At 37.4% G+C, this 26,198-nt stretch overlaps 1 protein-coding gene across 2 annotated transcripts in view; it reads right to left on the bottom strand.

The window, feature by feature from the left end:
- BANK1 (B cell scaffold protein with ankyrin repeats 1) overlaps window positions 1-26,198 on the bottom strand; it is a 320,374-nt gene that overhangs the window by 57,796 nt on the left and 236,380 nt on the right. The window lies entirely within an intron of this gene.

The raw sequence follows: 26,198 nt of genomic DNA, 5'->3' as shown, positions 1-26,198 counted from the left end.
TTTGTTTCCTTTGAACATTTCTGTTATCTTTTACCAGTTCAAAAATAATTACATCAAGGATTAAAATACAGTGAAAGACAGTGAAATTTTAAAGAAGTTTCTTTAAAAAGAAAAAGGAAACTGAGTAAAGGAATTTATGTTCCTCTTTATTAAATCAGTTCCACTACAATTAGAAGGGGGAATTACTGAGAAAGTCTAGGAACCTGCTTCATTTTCTCTGGAATTGCTGTGCTCAGTTGTTCAGTTGTGTTCAAATCTTTGTAACCCTATGGACTGTAGCCCACCAGGGTCCTCTGTCCGTAGGATTCTCTAGGCAACAATACTGGAGTAAGTTGCCATATCTTTCTCCAGGGGATCCTCCCGACCCAGGGATTGAACCTATGTCGCCTGCATCTCCTGCAGCGGCAGGCAGATTCTTTTACCCTTGAGCGACCTGGGAAGCTGGAATTGCTAGCCTTTGCTTATAATCTCTGAAGGAGGCATGGAGTCTGAATTACTGGAACACATTGGTAGTTGCAGAGAAAACTAAGTAACTCCAGTGACAGTTCTATTTGTACAAAAGCATGTTGAGAAAGAGATGGAGCTTGGTTGCATTAACATAGATCACATTTTGTTACCAAGAACTCCAAGTGATTATTCAAACAATTTATGCTTTTTTACTTAATAAAATTGATGAAAAGGATTAGGCCATTGCTCTACACTTGGTATGTCCCTTTAAAATTTAGAAGTGTCCACATTAAAGCATTATTAAATTTATAACAGCCTTGGTGTGCAAGGGTATTTGATTTGCATCATGACTTCATCAATTTGTTACCCACTTTGGCCAATGAGAACTCAATGGAATTTATTTTATTTGTTGTTGTTGTTGAGCCAGTCGTGTCCGACTCTTTGCAACCCCATGGACTGTAGCCTGCCAGGTTCCTCTGTACATGGGATTTCCCAGGCAAGAATACTAGTGTGGGCTGCCATTTCCTATTCCAGGGATCTTCCCAATCCAGGGGTAGAACCAGCAGCTCTGCAAGTCTCCTGTATTGCAGGCAGATTCTTTACCACTGAGCTACTGGGGAAGCCAGAAGCAGCACAGTCTTTGATTTCCATTGAAATCTTGAAACTAAAAAATCTCTTTAATGGTTTTATAGTGAGCTTGATATAGAAGCTCATTTTCTTTTTTTATTGAAGTATTAGTTGATTTGTAATGCTGTGTTAGTTCCCGGTGTACAGAAAAATGACTCTGTTTTTCATATACATATAACATGTATTTCACATTCTTTTCTATTTAAATCATATTTTCTCTTTTGTGGACTCAATTAAATGCTAATGTGAAAAGTCATGTAACTTTACTACAGAGATTGACAAGTTGGTTGATGTCTGTATGCTCAGTAGTAAAAGCATTGTTGATATGGCCATTTTTTTGTTTTCAGTTAGCCTGACCTCTATATTTCACAAAGTAGATCAAGAATATATTTTTAAAAAATCCATAATATTAAAATCACACCAAGGAAGTTTTTACTAGTTGAGTAACAGGAATGCTTTTCAAAGATTTCAGGAATTATGTGAAAATTTCCTTTATCCTATTCACAAACCTAGACACCACAAGCTCAAAATCAGTCTCTTTATTAAGAGACTGTGGACAACTGTGTAGGGGTTTATGCCTGTGTATGTGTGTGTGTGTGTGTGTTCTGAGGTTGAAACTTAATGGAATAATTTTTACATTATAACTTAAGCTTTATGGCATTTATATAAACAAAACAAAAGCCTAAAAATGTCTTGAAGGAAATGGCTTCCAAACACAAAAAAGTAGCCAAATTTGATTGAGCACTTTCATAATTATTATGTAAAACTGGTATTTTGTATAATCAGGCTATATAGAAGGCAATTGGTTTTCTCAGGAATGAAAGGATCTTTAGACTTATTTACAGTAAAAAAAATTGTGTCTTTCTAGAATTCTTTACACTTAAAATCATATTTACTTTGGAAAAATGTGTTATATCTAATGACATATTAATAACTGGTAAAATCAAGGATGGCTCAAAAGTATGATGGCATTCTGACATCTAAGCACTTTGATACTTTGTTATGTGGTGCAGAGGACAGAGAATGGATTTTGAAGTCTAAGCTCTCCTCACATCTTGAGGCCACCTCCAGCCAGTCTCCCTAAGTGGTGACACACAGGGCTGACAGCTTCTGGTCTTAGATCCATCAGTTCTAACTACAGTTGTGAATTTCAAGCTTGGGCACCTGACCCTTTTAATATATTCCAGCCCTATATGATAATGCTTGTTTCTAATGCATCACAGTTGTGTTTTCATTTGTGAGGTACCAGCACCTTTATTGAACCAGGGCTTCCTTAGTTTCTCAGAAGGTAAAGAATTCACCTTCAATGCAGGCAGGAAACTTGGATTTGATCCCTGGGTCGGGAAGATCTCCTGGAGAAGGGAATGGATACCCACTCCAGTATTCTTGCCTGGAGAATTCTATGGACAGAGGAGCCTGGGGGGCTACAGTCCATGGGGTCACAAAGAGTCGAACACAACTGAGCTATTAACACTTTGACTTTTACTTCATGCATGGTTTGAATTCAGCTATCTTTCACTAAAATGTGAATGATACAACTAAAATCCATTCCTTGCTTAAGGTTGTAGCTGTAAAAGTAAAAATGTTATTGTCATTTACAATTATGGAATCCAAAGTCTGAAAGGAACCTGAACAACTAGTTTATTTTCTTGTTCATACACTGATACAATGCTGAAACTATGTGTAATAAAAAAACTGTAATAATTTGGATATTTATCCAACCAAGTTTGTTTTTAAATGTAGTCTATGCATAGAGAACAGACTTGTGGTTGCTAAGGGGGAGGAGGGTGGCTGAGAGAAGGACTGGGAGTATGGGGTTAGCAGATTCAAGCTACTATATATAGGATGGATAAACAAAGTCCTACTGTACAGCACAGAGAACTATATTCAATATCCTGTGATAAACCATAATGGGAAAGAATATGAAAAAGAATGTACATTTATGCATAACTGAGTCACTTTATTGTACAGCAGAGATTGGCACAACATTGTAAATCAGCTATACTTCAATAAAAAAATTAAATATAATCTATGGTCTGCACTGCCCAGCCGTCTTTATAAACAGGCTTTTCCTGATTTCCACACTTGTCCCTCTTCTCTTCTTATAGAATGTATCCTGTCTGGGAGATCTTAGCCACTGCAATGCCTTTAATTTATATCTCTATCATGATGATTCCTTGAGATGTAATTTGCTCCACGTTTTTCTGAGGTCTAGATTCTAGGATTCAGCAAAGGATACAAGAATAACTATTCACAGAAGCAAAGGGAAAAACCTGGAAGGAGGGAGAAAAATCAGGAGAGACTATCAGTTCAGTTCAGTCGCTCAGTCGTGTCCGACTCTTTGCGACCCCATGAATTGCAGCACGCCAGGCCTCTCTGTCCATCACCAACTCCTGGAGTCTACCCAAACCCATGTCCATCGAGTCAGTGATGCCATCCAACCATCTCATCCTCTGTCGTCCCCTTCTCCTCCCGCCCCCAATCCTACCCAGCATTAGGGTCTTTTCCAATGAGTCAACCCTTCGCATGAGGTGTCCCAAGTATTGGAGTTTCAGCTTCAACATCAGACCTTCCAATGAACACCCAGGATTGATCTCTTTTAGGATGGATTGATTGGATCTCCTTGCAGTCCAAGGGACTCTCAAGAGTCTTCTCCAACACCACAGTTCAAAAGCATAAATTCTTTGGCGCTCAGCTTTCTTCACCATCCAACTCTCACATCCATACATGACTACTGGAAAAACCATAGCCTTGACTAGACGGACTTTTGTTGGCAAAGTAATGTCTCTGCTTTTAAATATGCTATCTAGGTTGGCCATAACCTTCCTTCCAAGAAGTAAGCGTCTTTTAATTTCATGGCTGCAATCACCATCAGCAGTGATTTTGGAGCCCAAAAAAATAAAGTCTGACACTGTTTCCCCATCTATTTCCCATGAAGTGATGGGACCAGATGCCATGATCTTAGTTTTCTGAACGTTGAGCTTTAAGCCAACTTTTTCACTCTCCTCTTTCACTTTCATCAAGAGGCTCTTTAGTTCTTATTCACTTTCTGCCATAAGGGTGGTGTCATCTGCATATCTGAGGTTATTGATATTCCTCCCGGCAATCTTGATTCCAGCTTGTGTTTCCTCCAGCCCAGCGTTTCTCATGATGTACTCTGCATATAAGTTAAATAAGCAGGGTGACAATATACAGCCTTGACGTACTCCTTTTCCTATTTGGAACCAGTCTGTTGTTCCATGTCCAATCTAACTGTTGCTTCCTGACCTGCATACAGGTTTCTCAAGAGACAGGTCAGATGGTCTGGTATTCCCATCTCTTTCAGAATTTTCCACAGTTTATTGTGATCCACACAGTCAAAGGCTTTGGCATAGTCAATAAAGAAGAAATAGATGTTTTTCTAGTACTCTCTTGCTTTTTCGATGATCCAGCGGATATTGGCAATTTGATCTCTGGTTCCTCTGCCTTTTCTAAAACCAGCTTGAACATCTGGAAGTTCACAGTTCACATATTGCTGAAGCCTGGCTTGGAGAATTTTGAGCATTACTTTACTAGCATGTGAGAAGAGTGCAATTGTGTGGTAGTTTGAGCATTCTTTGGCATTGCCTTTCTTTGGGATTGGAACAAAGACTGACCTCTTCCAGTCCTGTGGCCACTGCTGAGTTTTCCAGATTTGCTGGCATATCGAGTGCAGCACTTTCACAGCATCACCTTTGAGGATTTGAAATAGCTCAACTGGAATTCCATCACCTCCACTAGGTTTGTTCGTGGTGATGCTTTCTAAGGCCCACTTGACTTAACATTCCAGTATGTCTGGCTCTAGGTGAGTGATCACACCATCGTGATTATCTGGGTCGTGAAGATCATTTTTGTACAGTTCTTCTGTGTATTCTTGCCACCTCTTCTTAATATCTTCTGCTTCTGTTAGGTCCATACTATTTCTGTCCTTTATCGAGCCCATCTTTGCATGAAATGTTCCTTTGGTATCTCTAATTTTCTTGAAGAGATCTCTAGGAGAGACTATACTTTAGATTAAATATTTGTGTCCCTTCAAAATTCATATGTCAAAATCCTAACTCTGAAAGTGATTGTATCAGGCGGTGGAGGTTTTGGGAAAGTAATAAGATCATGAGGGTGGGGCTCTGATGAATGGGATTAGTGCCCTGATAAAAGAGACCTCACAAAGATTCCTTATCCCTTCCATCATATGAGGACACAGTGAGAAGATAGCCATGCATGAACCAGGAGGAGGGCCCTCACCAGATACCAAATCTGATGGCACCATGATTTTGGACTTCCCAGCCTCTTGAACTGTGAGAAATATGTGTTTGTTGTTTATAAGCCACCCAGTTTATGATATTATTGTTAGAGCAGCTTGAATGGCCAAAGACAGAAAATTTCAAGTAATCCTTGCTTCACCAAGAGTAAAATGGAAAGTCCTGAAAACAGTTTCTAAACATTTTAATTCAAGATGATTGGTGACCCTGGAGGGGGAACTATAGTGGAACTGTTTGACTTCATCCTGGATTGAATCTTGGGGAGTAATATGGGAGTGAAGAATGGAGGGCATTATATATACAGAGTTTCCTTTTAGGAACTATGATGTGAGTAAGGGTTACAGGACAACACTGCTTAAGATTTGTTTTTCAAACAATGAGTTAAAGGTGTCACTGAAAGAGTGCATTACTGCAGGTCTTTTTTCTATTCTTATAATAAGAACAAAAGCATATACCAGACATAAATGTAAAGCTTTGCTACTGACAATTATAAAACCTTGAAATCAGTTTTAGTTTCAAAATCCTAAGTTAAAAAAATGTAACTCTAAAGGAAACACAAAATACCAGTATGTCAGAATTATAAATCATCATGGTGTTTTGAATACTCCAACTATATCAAATTTTTTAAAAACATGCTTCAATTTGGAGTAAAACTAAATAGAAGCTAAATAATGGATACATTTACATGTTTCCAAGTTGACAGATTAGAGGCAGTGAAGAGGCAGCCAGGTTTACATTTATGTTGACTATTGCTAACAGCCATCTTTTTTTTTTTTTCCTTTTTTTCTGAGCCTTTGATAATTTGAGTGAGAGTCAAAGAGAACCAAAGGGAAAAATCCAAGCTGAGTAGTAAAATGTTAGCATTGTCATCATCACAGTTGTTGCATATGTTATTTATCTAAAAACAGAAAAGCAAGTGGTTTCTGAAATCTAAGCCAGAAGCAAACATAAAACACCACTTAGAGACCTAGCAATTTCCCCTAAAGATTATACTCTTCAGTTGTTAGATAATAAGTGTTATTTGACAAATGAGACAAAAGACCTTTAAGTTTATATTATCAGAAAATAAGTGTTCTTTGAACAAATTAAATAGAAAGGTTCTTAAAGCTTATACTGTTGCTAATCTATCCCCAATAGGTGTTTATAAGGCTGGAATAATTTCTAGCTTTGACATACAGAATTAGAAGAGTCAATTCTATTGATCAGAGAATTTAAAATATGAAGGATCAACAGTCAGAAAAGAAGAATCATAAATTAATGAAGACACGGTAGAAGAGCAAATAAATTTCTAGCCTCAAACCTTCAGTTTGAAGGCAGGTAAAATTCAGAAGAGGCTCTTCTTTTGGGAAAAAGTCACTAGAGACAAAGCTGTTATCACTAATTATAAATATATAGATTTATATTTTTTTGATTTTTTTTGATGTAGCAACACACCATAATACTCTTAAGTGTTCCCATTTTACAGTTTTACATTTAAATTGTGGAATGGAACTAGCAACACCATCAATATCATTTAGTAGCAGAGCAGTATCTCTTAATCATAGAAACCTGTGAGACACATATGTATCCTCAATAAACAATTTTGCTTACTAAAAGTCATTTTCACCCCATCTCAATTTACTAGCTTCCATTCAAATAAGTTATCAGACCTTTAGCATTCCCACTTAGTTTTGATGAGTAAGTACATCGGCGGGATGGATACTTAGATCTTACCTAAATATAGGTCTATTTAAGAAACATTAGACAAGTAAGTATTTTTATGTACAAAAACAACCAAAAGTTATACTAGATTTGAAAAGTTAATAATAGAACAAACCTATTGAAAGTAAATCTGCAGTGCATTTAAGGTAAAAATAAAATGGAAAACTTTTGTGGTAGGAAAAACAACATTGTTATATATTAAAGAAACATATTTCCCCTACACTGACATGTAAAATCAAAATAGAAGAGAATCAATAAACCTAGTAAGTTCACTTTGGGAGAAAAACATCATTTTTTAGTCCAGAAATCTGAAAGCTTTTAACTTGTAATAGTGAAATAAATTTTATTTTGTGGGAGCCCCAACCAAAACACTAAAGGTGCTGCTGTTTCTATTCTAAAATTACTGTAAAAAGAGCTTCATCCCACTTCATTCTGCCACTGAGAAGTGCAAACATCTTGTGAGGCAGTAGCTTAGCATTTTCACGCTTCAACTGATTTGTTTGGCAGATTTCATTTGCTTGTGAAAACAATTCCTAATCTTCATATTCATAGCCTAAAGGAAACCAGGGCTCGTCTAATGGAAATCAGGGTGTGTCTGATATCGATTTTCATCTAGAAGTAACTTTGTGAGTGTGTAATCTTACATGAAGTTTAGATAAATTAGTTTAATGAAATTTATCTTCAGCTTTATATATCTTCTGAGATTTTTCTGGTTCTTAATTTAGACAGTTATTCATTTCCAAATAGCAGGCCATGGCATTTGCCTGAAGAAAGGTTTCACAATAGAATATATAAAGTTTAAGACAGCTCCTTAAATAAAAAAGAAATTCCTCTATACATATGGTCAACTTATCTTTGACAGAACAACAAAGGCAGTACAATGGAACCAAGAGAGTCTCTTCAACCAATGGTGCTGAAACAAGTGGACATCCACATGTAAAACATTAGTCTAGACACGGACTTTATACCCTTCACAAAAATTAACCCAAAATGGATCATAGACCTAAAAGCAAAATTACAAAACTCACGGACAATAATGGGAAAAACTTAGATGATTTTGGTTATGGTGAGGTCTTTTTAGATACAACACCAAAGCAAGATCCATGAAAGAAACAGTTGATAACCTGAACTTTATTAAAAATAAAAACTCTACTTTGCAAAAGACAAACTCAAGACAAACAGAAGACAAGCCACAGACTAAGAGAGAATACCTGCAAAGATACTTCTGATAAAGGTCTGTTAACAAAGTATATGAAGAACCTTTAAAATTCAACAAGAAAATAAACTGAGTAAGAAATGGGTCAAAGATCTTATCAGACACCACAGCAAAGAAGATACACATGTGGAAAACAGGCATAAGAAAAAATGATCCACATCTTTCCCATATGGTATTATGGAAATGCAAATTAAAACAATGAGATAATTAGATTCCCTGAGGATTCCCAATCCCTTTGCTGGATCCCTAGACTGAGAAGCCTGACATTGGGCCCAGAACCTTCACAGCAGTGGGAGAACTTTGATATTATTGTTCCCCGGTTTGTGGGTTGCTCACCTGGCAGGTACAGGATTTGATTTTACCATGTTTGCACCCCTCCTACCATCTCATTGTGGCTTCTTTGTCTTTGGACATAGGGTATCTTTTTTAAGTGGGTTCCACTGTTCTCCAGTTGATGGTTGCTTAACAACTAGTTGTGATTTTGGTGTTCTTGCAGGAGGAGATGAGTGTACATCCTTCTACTCCATCATTTTGAACCGGACGCTCAGAACACAGATTTTTAGGGCAATGAATAATACTTGGCAATGAAAATCTTGGATATAGGTTATTATACTTTTGCCTAAACACATAGAATGTATGACCCGAAGAGTGAGCAGTAAGGTGAACTATGGACTCTGGGTGGTTACGATGTATCAAATTAGATTCATCCTCGGTTAAAAAAAAAAAAAAGGACCAATTTGGTGAGTGATGTTGATAATGGGGGTGAGTATGTCTGTGTAGAAGCAGGGATATATGAGAAATTTCTGTATCTTGTTCTCAGTTTTGCGGTAAACCTAAAACTTGTCTACAAAATCAAGTCTATTAAAAATTAAAAAGAAATTCATATGCAAATAGATAGTGGATTTAATGTTATTAATTTTGTCTGCAAGAGCTCCTGAAAACTATTCAGGATAAAACTCTATAGAAACCAACAATGAGTTAGCACATACAAATATTAATATAATGGTTGAATCCCTAGGTCAACTTGCTTTCTAACTACAAATATTCTGTTTAGATATTTGAATCACTTTACATTGTTATGGATCATGTAATTAAAATAGTAAGATAAGGATTGAGGTACTTTAACTGAGATTTGCATTTATGAACAGCTGAACTAAGTGAATGAATAAAAAATTAACTGAACTAAGTGAATGAATAAAAAATTACATATTATACCTTGTATTTGAGGACATTTGGAAGTTTTATCAAGATATATTCCTCACTAAACCACTGAATAGCTTAGAAATTCATCAAACTAAAGCAATGTCAATTCAGTTTAGGCAAAATTCTATCGCTAGAGAATTGCAGCAATGGCAATGAGGTTGTACTTTTTATTTACTTATTTAAAAACATTTATTCAGAACTTACTAAATATTAGAAACTAGGCTAGGCTGGGAGTATAATGAAGGATAAGTTAAGTTTTTTTTAAAAACACAGAAAATATCCACATACATATTCATAATACATATGATAGGTACAATGGCATTATTATTAAAAATAATAACTTACATAATATTTACAATGTACTAGTACTGGTCTGGTGGGCTACAGTCCAAAAGGGTCACAAAGAGTCAGACATGACTGAGTGACTAAGCTCATACACATACACACACACAGACACTGGTCTAAGTTCTGTATTATGTTAATTTATTTTAGCCACAAAATGATTTTATGAAATAGGTTTACTGTTGCAATCCTCACTTAATGAGTCAAAAAAACTTACAGTGGGGTTAAGTAACAGCTAATGTCTCTTATTAGAGGGCTCAAACAATAGGAAAACAAATAAAAGTGTATACAAGAAAGAATGTGTCATCACCTAAGATGGCAACGAATCAAGAGTCACAGAGATTCACAGAACAGATGCATGCGTGTTCAGTTGCTAAGTCGTGTCCAACTCTTTTGTGATCTCATGGACTGTAGACCAGGCTCCTCTGTCCATGGGATTTCCCAGGCAACAATACTGGAGTGAGTTGCCATTTCCTACTCCGGGGGATCTTCCTGATGCAGGGATTGGACTTGTATCCTCTGCATTGCAGATGGATTCTTTACCATTGAGCCAGCAGGGAAGCCCCATCTTAGAACAGATAGCTGACAAAATTTTGGAAGAAACACACAAATCTCAGGGCTGTGGCTGGCATTGGAGACACCTTTGAAAGATGATTAAAATATTTAAAAGTGGGGGCTGGGCATCATGAGCAAAGTAACATAATTAAATGTGGACATGGGAAAGCACAGGTTGTGTTTGGGAAACACTGGATCATCCTGCTTGACTAGCAGGTAAGAGCAACAGATGTCTGTTTACAGGGTGCACAGAATCCCTAGTTGCCCAGTTCTGTCTCCTCAGTATTTCTGGCCCTCAGGCCAGGTAGTTGGGAGCCAGGCTGTCTGTCCAGTTGGCCTGTAAAGCATATGCTGAGTGCTGTCTTGGCTATTGTCCGAGTTACAAGAAAACAGAAGGCCCACTCAGTCCCCATGGAAGAGATGGTCTAAACAGCAATAATGGCCTTTGAAAGCACACACAGACATCATTAAACCATGTCACGGCTGTATAGATGCCAATATGTGTGTGTATGCTGAGTTGTGTCCAACTCTTTGCGACCCCGCTGACTGTAGCCTGCCAGGCTCCTCTGTCCATGGAATTTTCCAGGCCAGAATATTGGAACAGGTTGCCATTTCCTACTCCAAGAGATCTTTCCAACCCAAGAATCAGTTTGCATCTCTTGCGTCTCCTGCATTGGCAGGCAAGATTCTTTTACCACTGCACCACCTGGGAAGCCCATCGATGCTGATAGAAAAATGCTAATGGGGACAGTGGGGTCAGGGAAAGAGGTGGGGAGAAAACACACGCAGTCTAGCAAAGATTCCAGGCTTCCCTTTTCATTTTCTCTCCTGCCTTTGAAAAGCAGGAGACAGCTATGTTTCCACATTTGGCTTGGATACAAATACAGTGAAAATATCTAATAAACATATCTTGTGTTCTGAGAAATAAAAAATGAGATGAATGGAGATGTGTTCTAATCAGAGAATCTTGCTTTGGGCCCAATGTTTCAGAGGAAAAAAAAAAACTGTTGTAAGATGAAAATGTTAGAAGTAAAAACATATGTATTGCACAGTGATATCATTTGATAACTTAATGGTCTATGTCTCCTTGGTAGCACAGAACAAAAGTGTGTGTGGCTCTTATTCCTTCTAAATCCACCTCAGGGAATATATACAGTTATCATAAATGGGATAAGAGAGGCAGAGAAGTTTTTAAATGGTTGTTCAAGGTCACCAGATGAAGCCAGTTTCTTCTAATCAGGTTTTATCCACAACTCTTGAGACACATGTGATACATGACTAGAAGCACTTCCCTCTATCTTGCTGCCCAAGATTGAGAGATGCTGATGTCATGATTTAGGAAGGTTTTGATTACAGTATCTACATTTATAAAGTAATTAATGATTTTCAAAGAAGTTTCACATATATCACCATCTTCATATCAATGCTGCAAATCAGGCACAAGGAGACTTAAGTGAAGACAGATGAAGAGATGGTGGCTTGTCCACAGCTTACAGAGTATAAAGCAGAGATTCAAATCCAGGATAACCCAGGAACTGGGGGGTTTCTATCCTGTGTATCCTTGTCCAGTGTTCTTTATATTATGAATATGTTGCTTTTTATTAAAACCATTTGTACCAGGTAAATATGACATTAAAAGAGATGGAGTGAAAATAATATATTTTTGGAAATGAAACTCTTTACTCAATGAAGAAATCATGTCTGACTACAGATCAAAGTTCTATAAATGATAGTGAAGTTTAAAAATTTATGTTGGTGGTAAAAATGAAGCTGAAATTCATAGGCTCTATCTTTGACTAATAGTCTATTTTCTAGAGAATGTGAATAAGAGAAGATTATGGAGTTAATCCAAAAAAACCTAGTTATCAATTAAATTCTATTATACAGTTTAGGATGAAAGATGACCTCTATGACTTCAAAGTCATTAAAAAATAACTCTGATATATTCCTAAAGATAGAAAAGTCTGTATTTTACTGTTTATTTACCAGCAATTGAATTTTTAAGAAAGTGTAACTCTTTCCAGTGGAGAAACATTTTTATTAGGTAGACTTAACCTGCCTTTTGATAGATGTAATAAAAAGATAAATGAAGGTAAAATTCCACACATAATAGTTATATTTGTTTTATGATAGTACATTTTGTGATAGGAAGATTACAATTTACTTAAAATTGTGGTTTCAGATTACCTTGCTTCCCTGGCCCCCATTACCACAGCAGATTTTATATCCATGCTTTCTTTCTTACTTCCTGAGTCTTTAGCCATATTTCACAGATAAGCCAAACCACTTAGCCACTGGACACTGGTTTGTCTCTGGAACACAGTACCAACTTCTGTTTGACAGCCTCTGTAAGCGTTACCAACCTTTCCAGGGCAAAGCCTATACAGACAGGTCATTTGCTAAAAAAAAGATGTTGGATTTGTGCTTGTTTCTTTTAATTACTTTTATCCGGTCACATAAAGTGTCCAGATATGCATTTCCACTTCATCAAATAGTTAACACATGATAAACAGATGTCAGGTGTTATATTTTAGGGGTTGTATTTCTTCATTCTTATTCTTTTCAGACTTGCCTATTAGCTCAATGTTTTTTTTCTTTTCCTTTGACTTTTAAAAAGAAATAAATAAAACCATAGAATGACAAGCTTTCACATAATGAATTAACAAATCTCTACTGTTTTCTAAACTCTAGTTTGGTGAAACACTTTCTTTAACCAAATGTAAAGCAGCATGATTCAGGTGACCCCTATATTATTCTTTTGTGAATCAGAGGATGTGTGGGCCAGGTGTACGAAAGATAAAAATACAGTTCAGAAGGCAATTTAAATAGATCATATGTTATGGGAAGATTACCTGTCAGGAAAATCAGGAAAAAAATGAATTTAAAATTATGACATCCTACTCAGATACCTTGTTATATGTGGCTGGGTAAAGAATTTCATTTCACATCTAATGTCCATGTCTTATACGATAAAACCTATATAAGAAAGCATTGGAGATTTTCAACCACGTAAGTGTTCTTTTCATACCTTACCCCATTCTGGAAAGGATAACCTAGGTTATTGCATTTTAGGAGGTTGAGACGAAAGATAACTTTAAGATGAGGAACAGTATCAAATAGTGTAGTGATCTTGGCTCTCTATGCACATTAAATTCCCAGGGGGAACTTTCATAAACTGCCTATTTCTAGGCCCCATCCAAGACCAACTAATTAGAATAATCAGAGATGGGACCCAGGCAGTAGTATTCATGAAAGGCTCTGCTGAGGATTCTACTCTGCATCCAGCATGGAGACCCATGAGTACCGTGAATACAAGCACAGATTTAGAATGAGATAGCCTAAATTCATAGTGGCTCCTGACTATTGACTATGAACAAGCTATTGAATCTTTCTCAGAACTAGTTTTCATCTATAAATCAAGTACCTACTACTTTGGATTGTTTCAAGGGTTAGATGAGCTATTTCCTGTCATAGATTAGATACTATTGCTACTATCTGTCATAGATTAAATACTATTGCTACTATGCACATCTCAACTTGCAGTTCAGTTCCTGTACCCCAATCCCTGATGGCATTTCAAATTTTCATTATCAGATCCCTTGCTGAATTAGAACTTTGTGTTTTCTTCAGAGGCAGTGCTGTGCCTTGAAGCAACAGAGCAACATGAACACAGGAAGCACCAGCCGGGTTCCAACCTTGACTGCATCCTCCTGTAACCCTGTGATACTGGTCAAACACCTGATCTTTCTCTCACTCAATTTGCTCATTTGTAAAATGGGTTACTAACATTATCTGCTTCAGAGGATTACTGTGATGAGTAAATGTATTAATATACAGAAGATAGATGGGGCTTCCCCAGTGGCTCAGACGGTAAAGCATCTGCCTGTAATATAGGAGACCGGGTGGGCTACAGTCCATAGGGTTGCAAAGAGTTGGACACAACTGAGCGCCTAACAAACACACACATCATGCTGATGATAATGTTGCTGATGTTAGTAGTGAACTTCTTTACTGGTGTTTCAACCAAAGGTGTTAATTTTCCAAATCTAACACTGTGCCCACCTCGTTCTTAGCTGTTCTCCCACACTATGTCCACTAGAACTACACTGGAGAATAAAGTTTTCAAAGATAACTTGAAAGGATATTCTCTTATTTCTCTACCAGTTCACAGATATTTTTGGAAGTGATAATTCAAATCCGTAACCACTTCTTGAAAATGGTCTGAGAGATCATGTTCTAATACTGGTTAACAAGTAGTATCTTCTTTCTGTATGCATTTGTTTTATTAATGTCTAGGTTGTATATCATATGGTTATATAACACTGATGTTGATATTAACAGAAAAGAATAAGAGAATTCATAAATTACTGCTATGCTGCAGTGCTAAACAAAAAAAAAATCTTAATGACATCTGTAGAGATCTTGAGTGAAGAGGCATTTGACATTCTCTGATAGTGTTGAATATCCTATTTTTAGCATTTTGTGTTTTTTGGCACTTTCAATCAAAATTTAATATTTAAAAAAATGCTGTACCAGAGAAACATAATGCAATTCATGAATTTAATCTTTGTTCCCTAACTGTAACTATTAGGTAGTATTTCATCACAACCACAATGCCTATCAGGAAGCACCTCAGAGTGTCAAGGGTCCAGCTGGAGATCACAATTAGCAGCCGATGTAAGTGTTTACAACCAAAGCTGGGAGATACTTGTCACAAGGAATTCATCATAACGTATCTCATACCTGACAAAAGACACATTAATAATCTTTTATTGCTTTCTATGCTTTGAGGGCTTTAATTTTTCAAAAGCCAAACAAGGTCTTTCCACATTATTTTTACTTGACCCTTAACGTGCCAAAAGATATACTTTCTGAAATAAATACTATTATGAGCTACTGAAAACACCTCCAGGCAAAACAGGCAACTTATTAACTATGACTTTATGAGACTTCATACATTGCATCTTGTGGAAGGCAAATAAAACCCTTATATCTGTCACTGCCTTTTTCTTAATACTTCACAGCTGCCATCCAAAAAGTCCCTCTGCTGAAGCTTCTGGCAATGGCTGGTCTATGAAAGAGAAATGAAATGCAGAGAAAAAGTGATTACAGAGTTATATTTTCCATGGGGTTGCAAATGCAGGTGTCAGGAGCTTCAGTAATGTTCTTTCTTTGTCCTTTGCCAAGTGTGTTATCTCTGGAAGAGACCACCACCAACCTTTCTGTAAACAGATGTGCCTCAGCGGCCAGCCTGAGACCCAGTATCTATGCTGGTGAATTTATGGCCCTGCGCTCTGGAGGCGGGATCCAGTCATGTGTTCATCCATTCAACAAATAAACTGAGCGCCTACTATGTGCCAGGCCAGGCAGCGTTTAGAATAATAAGGATATAGCAGTAAATAAAATATTATGAAGTTCCTGCTTCTGTGGAACTTCATTCTAGTGGAGGACAGACAAACACTGTTTACAAGAACCTGCATTTTGTAACCTACCCAGGGATCGAATCCACATGTCTTGCACCTCATGCACTGGCAGAAAGATTCTTTATTATAGAGCAATTTGGGAAGCCCTATTAATTAATACACATATAATTATTTTTAAAAAGGTCTTCCTGTAGCTCAAACAGTAAAGAATCTGCTTGCAATGCAGGAGACCTGGGTTCGATCCCTGGGTCAGGAAGATCCCCTGGAGAAGAAAATGGCAATCCACTCCAGTATTCTTGCCTGGAAAATCCCATGGACAGAGGAGCCTGGCAGGCTATAGTCAATGGGGTCACAAAGAGTTGGACACTACTGAGTGACTTTATTTTTAAAAAGGGACATACTGTCAGAGTGAGAATGTTTATTTTACATAGCTCAAATAGGTCACATATATTTGTATACATATAGCTATGAAATATATACTTATTTGAGTATGAAGCATAGACATTAATGTGCATATATATTTCCCATCCTCTGTTTTTCCCACTCCACATGCATGCCCTTGCCGAACCTGTCACTCCATCACCATAAGTGCATATGTTCTCTTTTCTTAAAAGGGGGTGGACCTCTGCGATCTCCTTGAGTAAGGAGTAGCACAGAAGAGCCTCTGTATAACTTCTGAAGTCAGCCATGAGAATGACACAGCTCTTGCCTGACTTTCTCTCAGGATGCTCACTCTTGAACTCAGTGAAGCAGTCTGTGAAACCTGGCGATCCTTACCCATTTGGAGAGGAACAGACCTCAGTTCATAGCCCAGTGGAGCTCTCAGCTCAGAACACCAATTGCCAGCCATGGGACTGAGCCATTTTTCAACATGTATTCTCCAGTCCTCTTTTGAGCTATTCCAGCTGAAATTATTGGAGCAAAGATGAGCACACTTTTTGAAGCAAAGTTTTCCTACTGAGCCTTGCCCAAATTTCAGATTTATGAGCAAAATCAATCATTATTATGATCCTAATCCACTAGGTTTTGGGGTAGATTGTTACACAATAATGTACAGCCAGGACAACACATACACATGTCCATAAGTGGTCAACTGAGTGTGCTCTTTTCAATTTTAAGGATTAGATAGCAAATACGAGGAGTAACTAGAAAGAGTCCACTGACTTGTCCACCATAGATAGTGAAAGCAAGAGCATGGCTGTTGTTAGTAGTGTTACACCCTCAGGTTCAATCTGAGAGAAGGTCTGAATATTTTCCCTGAAATTTCTTTGCATGTTGTATTCAGGTTTGCCCAGAAAGGCACTGAACCTGAGGTCAAAATCATGTACTGAAGCTCTACAAGTTAGTGATGTATAACCTTGAACAAGTCACTTAACCTTTAGAAGTCGCTTTATGTGTATGTGCATAAAAATATACATAATAAAACACATATTTGCATTAATATTGTCATTCACACAAGATTGCAAAGGTAACAGCAGTAATAACAAATGCTAACATTTTGGGGTCTATATTATGTGGTAGGCACTGTATTATGTGCTTTTCATATGTCATCGTGTGTTCTTAAAACTGTTCAGTTTATTATGTATGGTACTATTATTATCTCCTTTTTCATTGAGGAAAAAACCAAGTTACTGAGAGATTAAGTTACCAGCCCAAGATCAAATATAAGCATTAGAGTGGGATTTAAAAGCTAAGTCTTTCATGTACACTGATTTTGTCTACCTGCTGTTGTTAAAAAACAAAACCAAAAAAACAAAACAGTAAGTCTTTCAGCTAGCAGAATCAGGGATGTCTTTAACTACTATAAGGCATATCAGTTCAGTTTAGTTCAGTTCAGTTGCTCAGTCGTGTCCAACATTTTGCGACCCCATGGACTGCAGCACACCAGGCTTGAGGCATATTAAGTAATATATTCATGAAAGATGTAAAGTTCTGAAAATGCATAAGTGAAAATAGATGAAGATAGGATTATACACACAGAAAAAGCAGAAGTGCTACAGGAAATGAACTGAGGAAGAATTTTGGAAAGATTTGATGCTGCCAGCACTGCTCATACCATCCTAACGTGTGAAGCAAAAGAAAAAAGAAGAAAAACCCAAAAAAACCGAGGACTTGGGAGATAGGCAGCCCAAATGCCATATTTCTCAGAGTAGGGCTTCTGAGAGAGGGATTGGAAAGCAAACATAAAGGAATGAAGCAAAGGGTGTCTCTCTTGGTTTTGGTGTTGTGATTCCATTACTCAGATAAAATCACTGAGCTTCCAAATTTTGTTTCCAGGGTTTTGTGACAGACTTAGCTAGTGATACACCCTGTCATCCAGTTGGATTTCATGAAGAATGCAGCCCAATTTTTATCCCTGTTGGTTCCTATTTTATCTTCCAGGTCTTGGCTTCCAAACCACTCTGGTCATAGACCTTTTATACTCTTTACAGCCTGTACCCTCCTCCCTGGAGACCGACAGTGATCATCTGTGGTTGACTGTATCCTCATTCTGACTTTTAATTCTTTCTTGTTGTTATGGTTTCTTAAAACTTCTCTTATCTTTCACCTCTGTATTATCTGGAGCATTTAAGGAAGGAAGAGGCAACAAAAGAAGAACCTTGAGTTTTTTAAAGGGACTTCACTACACATTGTTCAAGCTCTCACTCAGATTATGTGACCTCTCCATTGTCTGTGTCTAGGGAATGGACATGTTGCTTTATTTACACAGACTTCAGGGTTGCTCCTTTGATATTTTAGAATTCAGCCACTCCGTGGCTCCTGTGTGCCTTTGTTGGGTGTTCTACAGGGGTTGGGCTTTCCACCTACGGACTCCAGTATTTCTGTTCCAGCATCAAATGTAGCCAATTCACTGGGACAGCTCAGAAGATCTTTTAGGGCTTAGTCTAACTTTGGAGGGCTTTGTAGATGGCGCTAGTCATAAAGAATCTGCCTGCCAGGGCAGGAGATGCAAGAGATGAGAGTTCAATCTCTGGGTCACGAAGATCCCCTGGAGAAGGGAATGGCAATCCACTCCAGTATTCTTGCCTGGAGAATTCCATGGACAGAGGAGCCTGGTGGACTACAGTCCATGGAGTTGCAAAGAGTCGGACATGTCTGAGCAAATGAACAGACACACATGCACGCACACACACACACACACACACACAAACACTTTGGAAAAACCCCTCCTCCCCAACTACCCTAATTGACCATAATTTGTACACAAAATACAGTGCAAGTTCTTACAAACAACGCTTTCCATGGCTGCTCCCTTGTGTGTTAGAACCTATAGTCCAATCAGTTTGCACAGGCAGAAACGTGGACATGTGCTTGTGTTTGCAACTTCCTTTTTCACTACTAAGTCCTTCAAATGCTCAATCCAAAACTTTTGTTAATTTTACTTCCTAAATATTTAAAAAATTTACCAACTCTTTTCCACCTTCATGATTGTATGCAGAGGAAATCTCCTCACTTACCTGAAGTAAAGCCACATATATCTGTTTCTTCCCTATTTCTTTTCCTTTTGCACACTTCTGCTTCCTTCACCCACAGGTGATCCATACTACAGGGCTATCCTGGTGGCTCAGATGGTAAAGAATCTGCCTTCAATGTGGCAGACCTGGATTCAGTCTCTGGGTCGGAAAGATCCCCTGGAAAAGGGAATGGTTACCCACTCCAGTATTCTTGCCTAGAGAATTCCATAGACAGAGGAGACTGGTGGGCTACTGTGGGGTCGCAAAGAGACGGACACGACTAAGCAACTAATACACACACAGAAGAATAGTTTTTGTCAAATGATCTATGTCACCTCCCTACCCTCTTACTTAAGACCCTTCAGTGATTCTTCAATAGCCTCAGGATAAGAGAATTTTACATTGCTTACAAAGAAGGCCACATGTCTTGGTTTAGTCCATGCCTGGAATAGTCCTAATTTGTTGCAATTTCCAATTTATTTAGTTATGGCATAATTATTAGTATCATCTTTTCTACTTTTGAAAGCATAGTAGTTTGGATAACACATTCTATGATTTACCCAGTTTATAAAGTCCTTCACTGATTTGCCTGTTCAGGATTATTTCCACATGTTTAAGCTTCTGATTATCTGAGTAATTTTTCTAGAAATATTATTTCTTTCATTTCTGAGTCTTTGCACATTCTAGTCCCTCTATATAAAGGTAGTCCCTCTACATAAAGGGCTTTTCCTGCTTCTTGTCTGGCTCACTATCCTTCATTGTTTAGGTACCCTGGGAAAATGAAAAAATCTTTTCTTCTTCCCCAAGACTAAGATATTGAATCTCTTTTGCATTCCCATGGCTTCCCAAATCCAGTTCTATAGTAGCACTGGTTCTACATTATAGGTGTTTATGTGTTTGTTTGTTCTACCCACTAAATCATAAACTGCTTCACATCCAGAAACTGCATTGTCATGCTTGCTGTTGCATCCCAGAGTGTACACCATCCATAATGCAAGTAGATTTTAAAAAGATATTTCCTAAATGAATGAACAATAAATAAAAGAACAAATCTAAACTCTAGTAGAGTTATCTTGGAAGAGTAGCTATATATCCAGGGAATTTAAAAACTGTTTGCTGAAGCATCAATGCTTTATTGATTTCCAACTTCTCTGGAGGAGGGGGAACTCACTTGAATTAGATAAGCTTCTGTTCCTTTCTAAATGTGGAATACAATATATTCACAGTCTTTTGTGTGAACTTTGTTAGGAAACTTCAGCCTTGGCAGGCCACTTCTGTGAATATTCTAAATGGGAACCAAAACACTCCAAGATTCTTTCATAATGTGCTTTTTAAAGTTGGTAAATGGAGGCAGGGTATTATTAGAAGTTGTTATTTTCTATTTGTCAATGGTAGACATAGTTACCAATCCATTTTGAGCAACACTTTAACTAAAGAGAACATTTAGTGAGTGATTCATATAAATTCTCGGAAGACTGTGATTTAAAACAAAATTATATAAACCTCAAGATATATGTGTAAGTAAGATAACAGGAGTTGAGATAGACTGTAGTAAGAACTTTTTGCTATTGGATGAATTTACTTATCAAAATATAAACAACTGGATTCTATATCTCAAATGAACCTAATTTTAAAAGATATACTTTTGCTTAGCAAATTAGGAATAAAGAAAATGGTCATAAACTGACAAAAGATATCAATACTAATAAAAACCCTATAGAAAACATCACACAAGTTTGAAATACAATGGCACAAAACCTATCTTCTTGCTATCACTGCTTCATTAAAGACTGACTGTTGATCTCAGCAAAACAAAGCAAGAAAAAATTAAAAAATTGAGATTAATAAGAATGCTTAGAAAATTACTGCATACAAAATAGCAAAAATGATCAATTGCATTTATATATGCCACTGATAAAGAAAAAATGAAAAAAAAAATTAGATACCATTTGCTGCTGCTGCTGCTAAGTCGCTTCAGTCGTGTCCGACTCTGTGCGACCCCAAAGATGGCAGCCCACCAGGGTCTGCCGTCCCTGGGATTCTCCAGGCAAGAATACTGGAATGGGTTGCCATTTCCTTCTCCAAGATACCATTTAAATACCATCAAAATATTGAGCATTTAGGAAGACATCTAACAAAATATGTGCAAGGACTTCATGGTAAAAATTATGTCTTTATTTAAATACATCATAAAAGATCTAACTGAATGTAGACATGATCATATGCCATTGATTAATTACACAAGTCGACCCAACTCTTTACTCTACGTTATATCGATGCCTTTGCCATTTTATTCTACAGTTCCTCTCAATACAGAGGTAATGTATGTCTCACTATCAGCTGATACTAAGTTCAGAAATGGAATCAGTTGTGGCCAATGCTGTGCATAGTAGGTTGATCATTGATTTTCCAATGTCCTCCATGTCTTAATCCCTAGAACCTATGACTATTGTCACCTTTTATGGCAAATGGACTTTACAGATTTGATTAAATTAAAGATCTGGAACTTGGGAGGTTCTCTTGGATTATCTGGGTAGGCATGATAAAATCAAAAAGGTAGTTATAAGAGGGAAGATGATATGAAAGTGGAATTATAGAAAGGTTTAAAGAGGCTACACTGCTGGCTCTAAGATGGAGAAAGGGAGCATGAGCCAAGAAAAGCAAGAGTGGAGGCGACCTCTAGAAAGTGCAAAAGACAAGGAAACAGCTTATCGTTTGGAGCCCAAAGGAAAAAATAAAAAACAGTCCTGCCAAAATCTTGACTTTAGTCCAGTGAAACTTATTTCAGACTTCTGACCTCCAGAACAATAAGCAGATAAGTCTATGTTGTTTGAAACCACCAAGTTTGCAGTAATTCGTTATAGCATACATAGGAAATAAATTTAGTGAGTAAGCAGACTGACACACACAGAGGCTTGAAAAAGTACATGTCTGCCATTGTTATGAGATACAGTTCTGGTTAGTCAGTTACAGAACTTTACAAAAATGAATTCAGCATAATAGCTCTAAACTGAAAGTCAAGAGTTTTGGTACTGACAGTGTTCCATGGAGAGTCCAGTAAAAGTGATGAATAAACCGTGGCATTTCACAGTGGAATTTGGGACAACACTGGAAACTAGAAGATAATGTTGCAGCTTCTTAAAATTTCTAGGAGAAAATAATTTGCAAACTAGATTTTTATATCTAGCTATCTTATTAAGTAAGGGTGAGCCTGAAACATATCAATAGATACTTTAAGCTCTGTGATTGTCAAAATACTGTACGTTCCATGCACCCTTTCTCAAAGAATGTGCTTTTTAAAATATGGAAACAAGAAGATATGGGATCAAGGAAAAAGAGAATTCGAACATGAGAGCTAATGAGAACCCAAGGATAGCAAAGCTGGGAGAATGTGAATGGGTTTGGAGGGTTCTCAGAGCATATTAAAACAGAATAGCTCAGTAACAGATCAAATTGATAGATTATCTGATGATTTTGAATATACTGAGTTGAGGCTTACATTTGTGTCAGAGGGTTTGGGCATGAATCAGTGATAGGGATGCAGGCTAGTAAGTGAGCAAACAACAGCAACGAAAACTAGGTCATACTAACTCCAGAAAGGAAATTTTGAATAGATATGAAGTGTAGTAATTGCTCTCTGGATGGTTCAGCTGCAAATATTTAAATAATCACAAAATGTAAGAGCTAGTGTCAGTAGCTTAGTTGTATCCAACTCTTTGCAACCACGTGGACTGTAGCCTGCCAGGCTCCTCTGCCCATGGAATGCTCCAGGAAAGTACACTGGAGTGAGCAGACTATAACCTAACCACAATGAATACTGTAACTATACTGAGAATTTGGGGAGGCGTGGAGAGGGAAGAAAGGTAAGTTTGGATGGAGACGTGCATGAAATTGAGTTAAATTCTCATATTCTATAGTACAAGTCAAGAGAGGATACGTAATAATCAAGGGCTAATAGTGTAAATATTTATTTAGAAATGAAAATGCAAACACAAAAAAGACGAGCTTAAAGAAATGAATATGGTGCCTCTAGGGCATCACAGTTGCAAGTGGAAAGAGCAGAGTGCACAACGAAAGAACCATTTTGGCTTTTTAACTGTGTCCACATAAAACTTCATATAACAAAATACTTTAAGAACTTTGTTTCTTCTAGTTTGACTATCATTATGAAATCAAAGGAATTAAAAATATCAGAAGATACATACATCTGAGAATGAGAAAGACAGAACTCACGGGTGATATAATGAAACCACAAAGTAGGTACAGGTTCTATGTTTTGCCGATGACGAGCTGGGCATTCTCCTGATCTACAAAATGAAGGAGTTGGATGAATTGCTGTCTAAGGCTTCTCTCAGCTGTAATATGCCATTTTTTTGATTCTATTGTCATGAATAGTGTGCAACAGTATGTAGCACACATCCTCTTGCTTTTTTTTAAAAAAATGGATGCAAAATATTAAAAAAAAATCATAGATTCTACCAATTTATTAAGGAAACAAATAACTGCAAGCAGGCAGATGGCAAAATTGTCACAAAAGACAAAACACAGCAAGTGGCATAATGGACAACCCAATCCAAAAGTCAAAGGTCCTGTTGTGAGTGAATCCCAGCTTTTACAGAAATCCCCCAGAGATTCCATCAGGTATAGTACAGGAACTGCAGTAAGCATTTCTGCATCATCTATCACAAAACTCCCAAGCTTTACAGCAAACTGAAATAAAATAACTCAATCTTTAATTGGAATTTAACAAAATTAAAATATATCTCTTTAATATTTTTGAAAGACATTTTCTTTCATACATATTTATCCATAACTTTTCATCTAAACATGAACCATAAAATATTAAAGCTGGAAGAAACTAGCCCAACATTTCCATCTCACAAATAAAGAAATCGGGTGTCTGGGATGATTATGTGCTGTGACCAAGGTCACAGACAATGATTAGCAGCATCTGACTCCATAGTACCATGTTGGTAAAGACAAAACTATCTAACACCTAACTATCTAATATCTAACAAACCAGTATGAGTTTGTTATTGAAGTACAATAAACTAGAGAAAACCAAGTAAACATAAAAATGGTTGAAAAAAACTCAAGCTTAAGTTGCAAGTTCTTGGTGGATCTGTTAGAAAACAGAATCCAGAAGGCATTTAACCAAAAGCTTTACATCATCTCCTGGGTGGTGCCAGCTTTTTAATTTGGCAGAAATAAAGAATATTGCTTGTAATCAAACACCTTGCCTAGGATTCTGGTCTATAATAAATTAATGAAGTGAGTTTCTCCTCTCTATTAGATTATCACTGGCCACCATTTTCCAAAACAGAGATAATAAAACACCATACCATAAAATGCCCTATCAGCAAGTGTTTCTTTAGTGCCAAGTAATTATTAATGCAGGGAACGAAATATGCTGGATCGGCTTTGGCAATGCATTTAAAAACCTCAGGCCTTGAAAGCTCTACAGCCCCATGCCCCAATTTGCCACATTTACTCTCTCAGCTGTAGTTCTCTCTTCCTATTGCTTTCTGTTATAAAGAACTCTAGCACCAGAAAACTGAAAAGGTTTATAGGGATTCAGTAGGCTAGTAATTTAAGAGAGAATAAAGTAAATTGCTTGAAAGAAAACATGATTGGTGCTGCTGCTGCTGCTAAGTCGCTTCAGTCGTGTCCGACTCTGTGCGACCCCACAGACGGCAGCCCACCGGGCTCCTCTGTCCCTGGGATTCTCCAGGCAAGAATGTTGGAGTGGGTTGCCATTTCCTTCTCCAATGCATGCATGCATGCTAAGTCACTTCACTCGTGTCCGACTCTGTGTGACCCTATGGACAGCAGCCCTCCAGGCTCCACTGTCCACAGGATTCTCCAGGCAAGAATATTGGAGTAGATTGCCATTTCCTTTTCCTAGTGAAAGACAAGTCAAAAAGTATTAGAAGACTATGTAAAACTTTTCCCAATTGTTTTAGGGTCTGTTCTGTTTCAGTTACTTCCATATTTTTCATACCCAGAGCACTCAGAAGGGCATACTACATATAGGGGCAGGTCCTTTTCAGAATCGATGACTAGATTCTCAGATAACAGATTCCATAAAAATTGTGATCTAGAAGGATAGAAAATCATCTACAAGACTTCATAAAAACTAGGCCTTTGCAAGTGGCTCAGATTAGCCACTTGGAGGAATGAATGGCGCTTTCTGAGGGACTGTGGATTTACACCATCATACAGGTTTGGGCTGACTATCGGGTGGGAAACCTGAGCCTGTCCAGTTTTCAGCACACAAAGTCCTGAACCCCAGGGCACACCTCATTTCTAGGCAAACTGGGGCAACTGCTTCTCAACTGTATGAAGTGTTGTTATTTCCCTAAATAGCATTTACTAGGGATTCAAGTACTTGGGGAAAATCATAGGATCTTATTTTGTCATAAAATAAAAAACATGCTTGAATCTTAAATTATAGACATTTATTTCCATAACCTTTTGATGTCTAGCAGGTCATTCTGCATATGTTATGGACTTTTTAAAATGTACCATCTTGCTCTTTATTTGCAATTCAAATGTTTCACCAGAAGCCAGGTGGGGAAGAGTAATATGCAGAATGAGTCATCCTCAAAAGAGATATGTAAAAAGAAAAACAAATCCTGAATAATGCTGCTAGGCTCTGTTCTAATACAGTTGCTATGAATTGCTATGGCCATCATGCATATGACTTTAAACTCAAGTTCTACAGAAAGACTAATAAGATAAAGGTAAAAATTTTGAATTTAAAAATCATGAAATCTAAGATATTCTTGGTTGAACAAAAGAAATACATGTGTCCTCATTTCCCATGTCATCATTTTACAATTTTGGTGGGAGGGAGGATTTACTGACAAATAGCTTCATTATATCATAACCCTCCTTCTTCAGTTATAATTTGTTTGAGAGTCCATTGCATGTGGTCACCCATATATGATTC

The sequence above is a fragment of the Giraffa tippelskirchi genome, chromosome 1 (genome assembly GCF_054371585.1).
Source record: "Giraffa tippelskirchi isolate mGirTip1 chromosome 1, T2T-mGirTip1v1.2.pri, whole genome shotgun sequence".
Lineage (NCBI taxonomy): Eukaryota > Metazoa > Chordata > Mammalia > Artiodactyla > Giraffidae > Giraffa > Giraffa tippelskirchi.
Note: the sequence above shows the minus strand (reverse complement) of the source record. Positions and strands in the feature narration are given on the sequence as shown.